Raw genomic sequence first — 12,455 nt, forward strand, 5'->3', positions numbered from 1 at the left:
AATTTGCCTTTCAAATTAGGAAGATAGGTTTTAGAAGCATCGCAAATAGAGAAATTTATGGGTTTTTGTTCCTGATGCATGGTGTCCATGGTTCTTTTCATCTCATTTTTTTTCATTTCATGTTTTTGAGGCTGTATCAAGTACATACAAGTGTTTTGGAACAACTTCTTATGTTACATAATGCCACTTAAGCAGAGGAGATGTCCGAAGGAGATTACATTGTGTTTATATTGTGATTTATTTTTCTGGAATATTAGTTACAGAGAATCCTACATAGTAAACCTTTTTAAAAATGTCTAAGCCCGTGAATTTTAATTACATGCTCTTAATGCTTTCAGTGTTTGAATCTGTATCATTATGTGTAGGAATGCCAAGTATAGTAAAGTACTTTAGTTTTTGAAAAAGCAGTTGTTAAAATTTTCTGTGTGATTAATTCTCCATAAGTAACCTTGAATAAATGGATTTCTTGATTTATGATAGCAGATATTGGAAATGGTCTTAAAATGTAATGGATTTTGTAAAGCATGTTGAACTCTTTCTATGACACATGAAAAGGAAGTCACTGATAGACGCAGAAAGTCTTTTCTGGCTCTGATGTCAGACAATTTTTGAAGTGGAAGAACATGAACATTTATACTTATTTCACTCCTTTTTTCACCTTTATCCCCAAATTTCTAGCTATTTTTAAAAATAACCTCTTTTTGAGATAAATGTGTTACTGTTAAGATCAAGTCTAGTGTACATGTCTTTGTGTTATTTATTGGAAATAAATGTTTTTGGGTTTCTGTATATTTTCTAATTTCATAAAAGAAAAATAGCTCAAATGAAAAATGTTATACAATTGTAGAAAATTATTATTGGTTTTAGCTAAATTATTTGTTTATAAAAGTCCAACTCTACATTCTATTAAATTATATATATTTTTCTTTTTCAAGCGAAGATGCTTTAAGATAAATTATATATTCTTAAGTGAGTAATTCTTTCATTGTTTACGGTAGAAATAAAAGATAGTTTGAGCATATTCCATTTTATTATGTATAATTTTAAATACTTAGCACATAATAAAGAGCTGAATGGCTGTAGTGCTTTGGATTGCTTATTTGCTTATTGTTTATACTGCCAGACACAGTGCTAGGTGCAAGCCTCCAAAGACGATAACTACAGCCTTTGTCCTATTTATATAAGGTGTTAAGAAAAAAATAGTCTTTTTATTCAATTCAGTTTCTCAGAGTTACTGGAAAATTTATGACAAATTATGCTTATTAACCTTATTCAGAACCATAAAGGGTGATGTGTATGGTTGATCTATTTGACTATGGCACAGTTATTGTTAACATAATTTGTTCCAAATGATAGTCTGCTCTAAGTTTAGATGTTAATTACATCTTTTATTAATCTCTTTGGGAATTAACAAGTTGGAGAAGTTGCATCTATAGATATTTTTAAGATTAGAATTATAGTCTATTAATCTTATACTAAATAATGAGATCTTGTATTTTAATATTATTTTAATTACTTTTTTTTTTTCTTGTTCATAGTTGTAAGGTGGGAATTTCTTTTAGTAAAACAGAATATGTTAAGTGAAAAATTGAAGCTTGAATTATGTTACATTCCTGGAATTAGGAGGTTATGTCAGGTTGATTAGTTTTTAAGATAGCGTGTAGATTAAAAAATTCTTCTACTTAGCGATTAGAAATGGATTGGCATTATTTCTAAATAAGGTATCTAAAATGGACCAGAAGTGTAGGAAAGCCTTCAAAAATGGATAGTGTATTGAATGTAAGTACTTTTTTGTTAAGTAGGTCACTGGAGAAAAAGATACTTTAGGAATCACAGAGTTTATCATACAGTTAAATTATAATGTTATTTAATAAATTACCAGAAATTCTGGCTTTGCAAAGTTACATTAACTGAGAAAGATGTGGACAGTGACTCAGAGCCTCATGTAATAGCTAAATTTGGTATATAAAGGGAAGGAAAAGCACTGATGTCTCATTTTCTCCTTCCATAGCATAGTTAGCAAACTTCCTCAGATAAATTCAGTGGCTTTTCCTGAATGATCTTGGTAACAACCTATTTTATATCAATGTGATGTGAACATAATTTACAAATATAAACATTTATCTTTCCTTATAATCTGATCAAAACTCTCCAGTTTTGGAAATACAAGCCATATTTTGTTTAAATATTAGCATTTTATAGTTGTTATTAACAATTATGTTGACAGACAGTATACAGGATTTTATAATGGAATTCTGTAGATTTGTTTCACTTGAATAATTTGCTATTATGTTACCTGTTAGGGGGTTTTCAAGAAGATGGTTTGAATGTTTATTTAGTTTGCAGATTCATTTTCCTATCAAAGTGGGCTTACAGCCATAGACTACTCTTTGGAATAGCCACCCTCTGACTTGATGTGCCTTTTTAAAGTGCTTATTTATGGCATAACTTTTTATTATTCCCTCAAGAAGTCTGAGATTATGACATAATTTTTAACACAACCAGAAAGATAGTAAGGTGTTCTGAAAAGAGAGAGCTGTAGTGATAGCAATTGGCAATTGAGGTTTAATTTTTAACTTTATATCTCCCCACTCTCTGCCCAGCTAGAAACCTAAACCAACTACCTCTGAGCTGGTCATCTGTTCTTAAAAGGTTGAAACGAGATGCTAGTTTTACTCCTCCCACCCCAAGCCTTGAAGTTTAGCAAATCTATCATAGCAGAATAACTGTATGCAAGATGTCAATTTTGTAAAGCGATATATTTCAGACGTATACAAAATTTGATGGTGGGAAAAATAGGTTTTTATAAATGAAACATTTGAGAGTCTCTTTTTTTTATTTGCTTTTCTGTTTAGTGTTGCCTTTAAGGTGTACCATTTCAGTTTGGCAGCTGCAATAAATGAAGAAAATTGAAGATGATAATTCAGCATTTCAAGATGCTTCTGCTGAAATGAATGTAGACCTATCCAGAGCTTGAATTTTAAGTTTATAGTAATAGAATATTTTAAAGCCAAGTACCCAGGCAATTCATAGTGATATGATTTGAATGAGATTATTAGGAGGAATAGGGAAGAATACCTTCAATTTCTTGTTATGTAGGTATTATCTATTGAGATGCTATGTTGAAAAATGTTACTGTAAAAAGAATAGAAGCTTGTTATACCCAATTTGCTGTAGAGTACAATTTGTCTTGGACCTTATTCAAAGAACTTTAGTTATTAAAATAACACAAGAATTATAACAAGGAATTGCCTCTGATTTAGTGCTAGAGCAATGGGTTGCCTATAGACCATGTTCTAATGTGTGTCTGGTATAGTTTCATTTGGAGCCTTTAATCTCACTAATAAGGCATTCCTTGGCTTAAATTTAAACAGAAATCATTTGCTACCCTAGTTTTGATACTCTATTATTTTTCCCTTAAGAAAGATAATTATTTAAAAGTTGCTGGATTTTGTGGGTTTTGACATTTGTGAATTTTAACACTTGTAATTTTTACTATTTGTGAGTGACTTTTAGGAGGTTCATGGAGTATATAGTATTTTGTAATTTTGCCAAGACCCAATCTTAATTCTTGCTAAATTCCATGCAGGAAGGCATTAGCGAATGATTTAGCTTGGCTAACCTTTTAACATCCACAGCATTTCCCCATCACTTGCAGTCTCATTCATTTGTTCACTCATTAATTCGACAAATATTTATTGAACTCCTCCTGTGTACCAGGTTCTGTTTTAGGCACAGGAGATTCAGCAGTTATCCAAATATGGTTGTAGTGGTTGAAAGTTGTCGGACTTCATATCATGTGATAAATGGCTTCTATGGCTTGAATTGTTTCCCCTAAAATTCATAGATGGAAGTCCTAAGCCTCAATACACCTTAATGTATCCTTACTTAGAAACAGGGCCATAGTAGATATAATTAGTAAAGATGAGGTTATTAGGGTAGATCTTAATCCCATATACCTTTATAAAAAAAGGAAATTTGGACGCAAATAAAATGCACACAGGGAGAACACCCTGTGAAGGTTAAGGCAGAGCTTGGGATTATGCTTCTGCAAGCCAAGGAACATCAAAGATTGCCAGCAACCATCAGAAGCTAGGTGAGAGACCTGGAGCAGATTCTCATAGTCCTCAGAAGGAACCAACTTTCCTGATCCTGTGACTTTGGACTGCTGGCCTTCAGAACTGTGAGACAGCACATGTCTGTTGTGTAAGCCACCCAGTTATTGATACTTAAAGAAAACCCTGTCAGGTTTCCATGGAGAGGAGATTTTCACCAAGCCTATTATTATGTGCCATGTGTTCTTTTCCTAATGTAATACAACAGTCAGATTCAAAACATGAAAATTCTTAAAAGAGTCTGCAGGAGTTGTGTATAATTTGACCTCCTGGATGAGCACACATCACTTAAAAAATCTCATATTGGATTCACCCAGATAGAGATTTAAAAAAATGTGTATGTGTATATAAATTCTTAACTGTATAGTGTGGTATTCAGTTTTCTTTCTTTTTTTCTTTTTTTTTCGACAGAGTCTCACCCTGTCACCCAAGCTGGAGTGCAGTGGCACGATCTCAGCTCACTGTAACCTCTATTTCCCGGGTTCAAGTGATTCTCCTGCCTCAGCCTCCTGAGTAGCTGGGATTACAGGCGCCCACCATTGCGCCCGGCTAATTTTTGTATTTTTAGTAGAGATGGGGTTTCACCATGTTGGCTAGGCTGGTCTCAAACTCCTGACCTCAAATGATCTCCCCCCACCCTTGGCTTCCCAAAGTGCTGGGATTAGAGGTGTGAACCATGGCACCCCACCCAGTTTTCTTTCTTTAAAGTTAGGTATTAGAGAACTCAGAGGCTGGGCATGGATTGAGTTTAGGAGTTTGAGACCAGACTGGGCAACATAGTGAGACTCTGTTAAAAAAAAAACAAAAAACAAAACACACAACAAAAAAAAACAAAAGCTAGAACTTAGAAGTGGGTTCTTACCCTGAATGATTTAGGTTCAAAGTGGGTTCATACCCTTAATAGTTTGGATCTAGTTTAAGTCGTTTAAATAATGTAAATGCTGCTTTATTGGTTTTCAGCATGTAGAATCAACTGGTAGACAAAACAAGAATGTAAATGAAATCCACCTTGCCAGTATAAAAGTAAAGGTAGACTAGGCAGAAGTGAGTTAGAAATAGGAAATAGATTAGAGGGGCATCCTTACGTGGTGGGAAACACAGATGCTGTACAAAACGGGTGAATACGGTTTTACGTTTATTTAAGTATCAAAGGTAATAGTGATTTATTCTTTTTAATTCTTCCATCAAAAATTGGAAGGAGTTGGGAGAAAGCGGTATGAATTAAATCTTAAGTTTTCAGGCTAGGGAGCTGGTAGATGATATTCAGTGATACAGCAAATGTGAGTGTTAGGAAGGTTATCACCAGAACAAAAGACAGAAATGGTTTATAAGTGAGAGTCCCTCACACCAGTAGAAGTGAAGTAAAAGCACAGGGTTTTGCTTTGTTTTGTTTCTGTTTGTTTTTGTTTTTGTCAGAAACATAATTTCTTTGGTAAAACGAAAGAGAAAAAAATGTTGTACTGACTAGCAACAAAATTTCGTTCAAAGAAGCATGGCTCTAGTGGTTGGGAGTTGTGTAGTATTGAATACGAGCATAGAATGTGAGTTACGTAGTTATTGAAATTTTAGGCCATAAAACATTTCAGTGATGGGGAAATAATATAAGAATAGTTAAATGTGATAGCAAATATTTTATTATCATATGTATATTTATGCATATATATAGTCTGTAGGCATTTAATATTTTTCCTAAATTTAAATTTACTTTTTGACAAGTTGCATTCCAGATATAGTTAGAGAATAAGAACTCCTATCTGGAAGTAGGTCTCTTTCAAATCTGCCTTCTATGGTATTTTAAAACTTCTAACTCTTATTAAGGTAAGTGTAGATACTGCAGCAGTAGGATTATCATATGTAAGTGATAGTGTAATCTTTGCTTGGATGTCTTAATAATGCTAAATCGAAAGGGATTTTTCTTGTACCTAATTTTCATCAGGGGATGCTAGTTTTTAGAAATGTGTTTATAATCTGTTGTCTCACTGGAACCTCACTGGATTATAATGGAAATTGAATATTATTAACGTTATACATTGTCGGAGATGTAGCAAAATGGAACATCATTTTAGAATTTGTTCTAAGAACAACTGAAATTTGGAGTTAAGGAGTTGGAATTGCTAGATTTTGTCTATCACCTTTTAAAATTTGTAGACAACACGAATTAAGGCTAACCTAATAATTTCTTAATTACTGAAACCACTTTAAATTTTATTTTAGCAAAAGTTTTTATTTGAAGTTTCCCAGCTACATGATGCTGTTTAAATATATAACATTAGAAATACCTGTAATTAAATTTTGTTCTTTCAGCTAGGCATTTACAGTAACTTAAAACAATTAAAATATATACTTTTTTTTTTTTTTTTTTTGATATGGGAATCTCACTCTGTTGCCTAGGCTAGAGTGCAGTGGTGCGATCTTGGCTCACTGCAACCTCCACCTCCCAGGTTCAAGTGATTCTCTTTCCTCAGCCTCCCAGGTAGCTGGGATTACAGGTGCCTGGCACTGAGCCAGGCTAATTTTTCTATTTTTAGTAGATAAGGGGTTTCACCATGTTGACCAGGCCGGTCTTGAACTCCTGACCTCAGATAATCTGCCCACCTTGGCCTCCCAAAGTGCTGGGATTACAGGCATGAGCCACTGCACCCAGCCTAAAATATATAACACTGAAAAAAGATTTTAAATGCACCTTTTGGAAATAGTGGTAACGTAAGTGTTAATCTTTTTGTGGTAGGTAATATGTACAGCTTAATACATATCTTAAAGTTTGGTTTATTAAGCTTAATTCTTATGTACTGCATTGAAATTTACAGAAACCATTCTATAATTGTGTGAGTTTTTTTTGTTTGTTTTTGCCTGCATTCCTCTTCCCCTTTCTAGATAAGTTAAAAAATTAACTAGGGCAATTATTTTTAGGGCAATTTTAGGTTCACAGAAAGTTCCTATAAACCCAAGACCCGATAAAGACACAACCTTCTCCAGTAACAACATCATATACCATAGTGGCACATTTATTACAACTATTGACATGTCATAATTACCCAAGGTTTGTCATTTACATTAGGGTTCACTTTTGGTGCTGTACGTTCCATGGTTTGGACAAATGTATAATGACATGTACCCACCGTTATAGTATCATATCACTGGGCTCCACCTATTTATCCCTCTCCCCATTTCCACCTCTGCCAACCACTGATATTTTTACTGTCTCCATAATTTTTTCTTTTCTGGAACGTCACATGGAATCATATAGTATATAACCTTTTCAGATTGGCTTCTCTTAGTTAATAATTGCATTTAAGTTTCCTCCACGTCTTTTCATGACTTGATAGCTCATTTCTTTGTAGCACGAAGAGATATTCCATTGCCTAGGTGTACCACCAGTTTATTTATCCTTCACTTACTGAAGGACACCTTGGTTACTTCTAAGTTTTGACAAATACGAATAAAGCTGCATGTGTAGGTATTTGTGTGGACGTAAGTTTTCAATTCATTTGGGCAAAAACTAAGGAGTGCAACTGCTAGATTCTATGTTAAGCGTATATTCAGTTTTGTAACTGCCAAACTGTCCTTCAAAGTGGCTATACCATTTTGCATCCTAAACAACAGCGAATGAGAGTTGCGTTGCACCTCCTCCTTGCCAGCGTTCAGTGGTGGTGCAATTTGTTTTTCAAGCTTTTGTTTATAGGTTCTGCCATAGATATTTGTAGAGATTAAAAAAATATGATGTAAATGATCAAATAGTTGTAGAAAAATCTTAAGCTTCTTAATGAGAAAACTGGAAAGGAGCTAGGGTCTGGCTCCTGAGATGCCGGGAAATAGAACATTTCATTCAAAATAAGACTTGGGCTTTAACTTAAAATGCATCTTGAAATTCCTTGAATTCCTTGACTCATTGGAAGACATTTTCAATATATCCAACTTTCTAAAAGGCAAAGCATAAGAATCCTCTTCCATAGATAGATATTTTTGTCAGAGATAAATAAGAAATGCTTGTTAATATGTGAGTTGGGAAGTATAATTGAATTTATTGAGGTCTTGTTTTTTTTTTTTTTTTTTTTTTTTTTTTTTTTTTTTTTTTTTTTTTTTTTTTTTTTTTTTGTATTTTTTTTTTTTAAAGATGGGGTTTCACCATGATGACCAGGCTGGTCTTGAACTCCTGGCCTCAGGTGATCCACCCACCTCGGCCTCCCAAAGTGCTAGGATTACAGGCATGAGGTCTTGTTTTTGATGCCATTCCTACCAATTGTCTTAAATATTTTTGTCTTTTATTATGATGAAGTGAATAAAATGGAATAAGTGAGATCTTAAAATTCCCGCCGGATTGTTTTTTTCGCGTCTGGAGCCCAGGCGCAATGTTTACTTTTTTTGTACTAGTATCTGTAATTAAAGTATAGGTTATTAAATTTAATAAGTGATTTACAACTGAGTGGATTCTCCAATCATTCCTTTTGCTCTGAATATTAGTTGTTCTGTGTGTTAATGCCATGCATGTGTCCATGTGGTATATATGCATTTATGGCAGCTAACACTGAGTCTTTTCCAGGTGTTGTGTTCCTCATTTGTGATCTACACAAGAAGCGAACTGAGGTGGGTATTATTTTCTGTTTACAGGTAAAGTTATCAAGGCTCGGAGAGGTTAGGCCTTGTCCAAGATTAGCAGTTAGTGAGGCTAGGATGTGGGGCCATTCTGGAGGCTCTGCCTTAACCACTGTTATCTTCCCTTTATGCCCAATTATTGGCCAAGGAGCTACGTGGAGGAGGTTTTACCGGAGGAGAGGACCTAGGTCAGGCATGAATTCTATTTGCTGCCTGGCCAAACTTGCACAGAATTTTTACACACTTATCTAGCTGGTTTCAGTTTGGGTTAGTGTGGTGTCGGTGTTACACTTGCGTACTGACTTTCAAGCATAATTTGGAGCCATGTCACATTTTTGATGATGCACTTTATTGCTAGTGTCAGCAATAGAAAAATTCTGACTAGCTTTTTTTGTTTGTTTTTGTAAATTTTGAGACAGAGTCTCACTCTGTCGCCCAGGCTGGAGTACAGTGGTGCGATCTTGGCTCACCGCAACCTCTGCCTCCTGGGTTCTAGCAATTCTCATGCCTCAGCCTCCAGAGTAGCTAGGATTACAGGCACATACCACCACGGCCAGCTAAGTTTTGTGTTTTTAGTAGAGATTAGGTTTCACCGTGTTGGCCAGGCTGGTCTTGAACTCCTGGACCCAAGTAATCTGCCCTACTTGGCCTCCCAAATGCTGGGATTACGGGCATGAGCCACCGTGCCTGGCCCTGAATAACCATGTTTGATCATGCTTAACAGTTTTCCTCCAGCTCAGACATTTTAAAACTATTTAAGAAGCGTACTATTGATAAACCTGGTTAAATTACTCAAAAATAATTATTTCCTTAAACTTACGGATTCTCCCTGCCCCTCCAGCTCCTGCTTGCCACTATGTAAAACATGTTCTTTATAGAAAGTAAGAAATCTGCTGGGTGCGGTGGCTCACGCCTGTAATCCTAGCACTTTGGGAGGTTGAGGTGGGTGGATCACCTGAGGTCAGGAGTTCAAGACCAGCCTGGCCATCATGGAGAAACCCCATCTTAAAAANAATAAAAAATAAATAAAAACAGAAATCAGAAGACAATTGGCCAAATTACACTCAACTGCAAAAAACTTTGCATTGTGCTTCCCCCGCCCATAATTATAATTACCATTTTAATGAAACAGTTAATAAAAAAAGCTGTGGTAAGCAAGTGTTTCTTGAGGGCCCACTAAGTGCTGATGCCCAGTGATAATGGGAGAGTGAAGCTCTATCCCTTCTCTTGCTTGAACTTACAATCCAGGGGAGGTTTTCCCTCAATCTTCACGCAACACAGAGGAACATTTTATAATGCAACCTTCCCATTTAACACTTATCACTTGTAACAATTTGGATTTTCATGCTTTAGGCTTTCTTGAAGGTGTGCATGTGTTTTTCTGTCTCATTTTAGATTTATCATCTTCGCATTTATCAATCAGAACCACTGGATGGCAGCAAAAGAACATAGATTTTCTGCCTTGCTTTTGCGTACACAAAAATGAAATGAAAGCTACTCTTTGTATTTCATGGATGGTGGAAGGAAAATGATACAGTGATTAGAACTTGACAGGTATCTACAGCAGATGAGACCCCAGAAGTTCTCATGACTAAATATTAATATATGTTACCCTAAGTGTGAAAAGTTAACTTTATGTTTTATTATTACCAAAGCCATGCTGTAAAGCTCTTTCTCAGTTTTAATCACAAAAATATCTTCCAAGATTTCTATGCAATTACTTTTCTATTTATGATGGTAAAGGAAAAATCCAAGTCACATACTAAGAAAAACTTATTAGTGAGAACTTGTGAATAGAGATTTTGAATGACAAAGGACAATGGAACAGAGTCCCTTTTCTTGACAGCCTGTTTTAAAAGAGCATTCTTAGAGAAAAATCAGAGTTTGGAGACCTTGCTCATAGACAAGAGCTTTTTGTTTTTCTTTTAAAAAATCACTTAGCAGATTTTAAGTAATGTGAACCTCTTTGAAGATTTCATACCATTTCTATAAATGTACAGTGGCTTAGTTCCAAACTGAGTACTGTATATATCTCAATACATATAATAAATGTCTCAAAAGGGGAAATAGTCATGAAGCAGCAATGAGGTAAAAAATACTTTTAAATTTGATTTCAGTACAGAAATTTGAACTCTGTTTAGGTGAGAATAGAGCTTCCTATTTCTCCCAAGTATTTTTCAAGCTTATTTGCTTACTTTAAAAGAATCTTCTAGTTTTGGGGGAAAAAATATATTTAGCCTAACTGAAAATCTCTAAATAGGTTACAAAAAATAAGTGCAGAATGAAAAAGTTGTTTTGTCCAGAGAGCTGAATTTTGAATGCAGCCAAGGTATTATCATTCTGGGGCTTATTCCCGGAGGGTTATGGAAGAGCAGAGTTTGTGTTTCTTCTACCCTGTTGAGCTTGGGGCCTTCTGGGTTACTTGGAGCCTGAACAATTCTTGATTTATTTCTTGTTGGCAATATTATCATTACTTTTTGATATATGTATGATATGGATCAGTGAGCTTTATGTTATTTGACTCTTAATGGAAATAAAGTTTGGGAAAATAGGTAAGTCCTCCCCCAAGGCAACAATGTATATGGTCCCCAGAGCCTCGATGTTCACTTTTGTTTAATAGTACTTAAGACGTTTCAGCAGTATTTATAGGTACTGAGACCTGGAACCCCAATCTGAAACTATAGCTAAACATCTTCCTGGGCTTGGACTCTAGCCATCAATATCTACTAAAACCAAGAACTAGGAGAGAGAAATCATTCTTATTCTTACCATTCCTTCTCTTTGGAGTTTTTGTTGTTGTTGTTGTTGTTTTTGAGGGAGGACTAGGAGGAGGAACACTTTTACTGTCTTAAAGCAAGATAGATTTGTGTGAAGCATATTTAGTTTCTTCTCCAGAGACGTATGTAGAGTCACTATGCTGAAAGAGTCGAATTTGCTGTTTCTACTAGTTCAGAGTGTTTGCAGACAGAGGGTTGTAAATCCTCTTGAAAATTTTCTAGAAAAGAAATTTCTTTGCCCTTCTTCAGTAATAATCACTTGTAATTCCCCCCATACCTATCATATTGTCACATTATTTTATTTGTACTAGCTATTAAGATAAATTATAAATATAATGAGACAAAATTCATTTTGAGTCAGTGATGGTAAAACTAAAGGGTAAAACCACATATAATTTGTATGTGTCTTTACAGACCATAGAGACCTACCTCTCAAGCTGCAGGATTTATTTTATTCCAGATTTATTATTTTTATGGCTATTTTAAATTTCACTGAATTTTGTAATCTAGCCTTAAATCATGATTTGTAAAATCCATCTTCAGGTAAATATCTCTATAGAATATTTTTTAGTATGAATTGTAGAATATCAGAAAGAACATTACAACACAGCTTCAATTTTTTGGTTCTGTTGGTCACTGTTGACTTTGAATAAATGACAGAAACTATGAGTACATTTCTCCATCATTAAAGTGGGTACAACCATGCTAATTTTCCTCCATTGCCTATACAAACTCAAATGAAAAGGAGTCATGTTTTTAGAAGAAAATACTATTTAAAATGTTACATTGGTGGTGGTAGAATTAAGATGATATTTTACATCAAAACTGGGCAAACTGAATGAAAGTTTATTTTCTAGTTTGTCCTCTATTTCGTTTTGCCCTGAATAAGATTTCTGAGTTAATAGATAAAGAGGTCAGGTCGGGCGCGGTGGCTCACGCCTGTAATCCCAGCACTGTGGGAGGCCGAGGC

The sequence above is a fragment of the Cebus imitator genome, unplaced genomic scaffold (assembly GCF_001604975.1).
Source record: "Cebus imitator isolate Cc_AM_T3 unplaced genomic scaffold, Cebus_imitator-1.0 Scaffold23, whole genome shotgun sequence".
NCBI classification, from domain to species: domain Eukaryota; kingdom Metazoa; phylum Chordata; class Mammalia; order Primates; family Cebidae; genus Cebus; species Cebus imitator.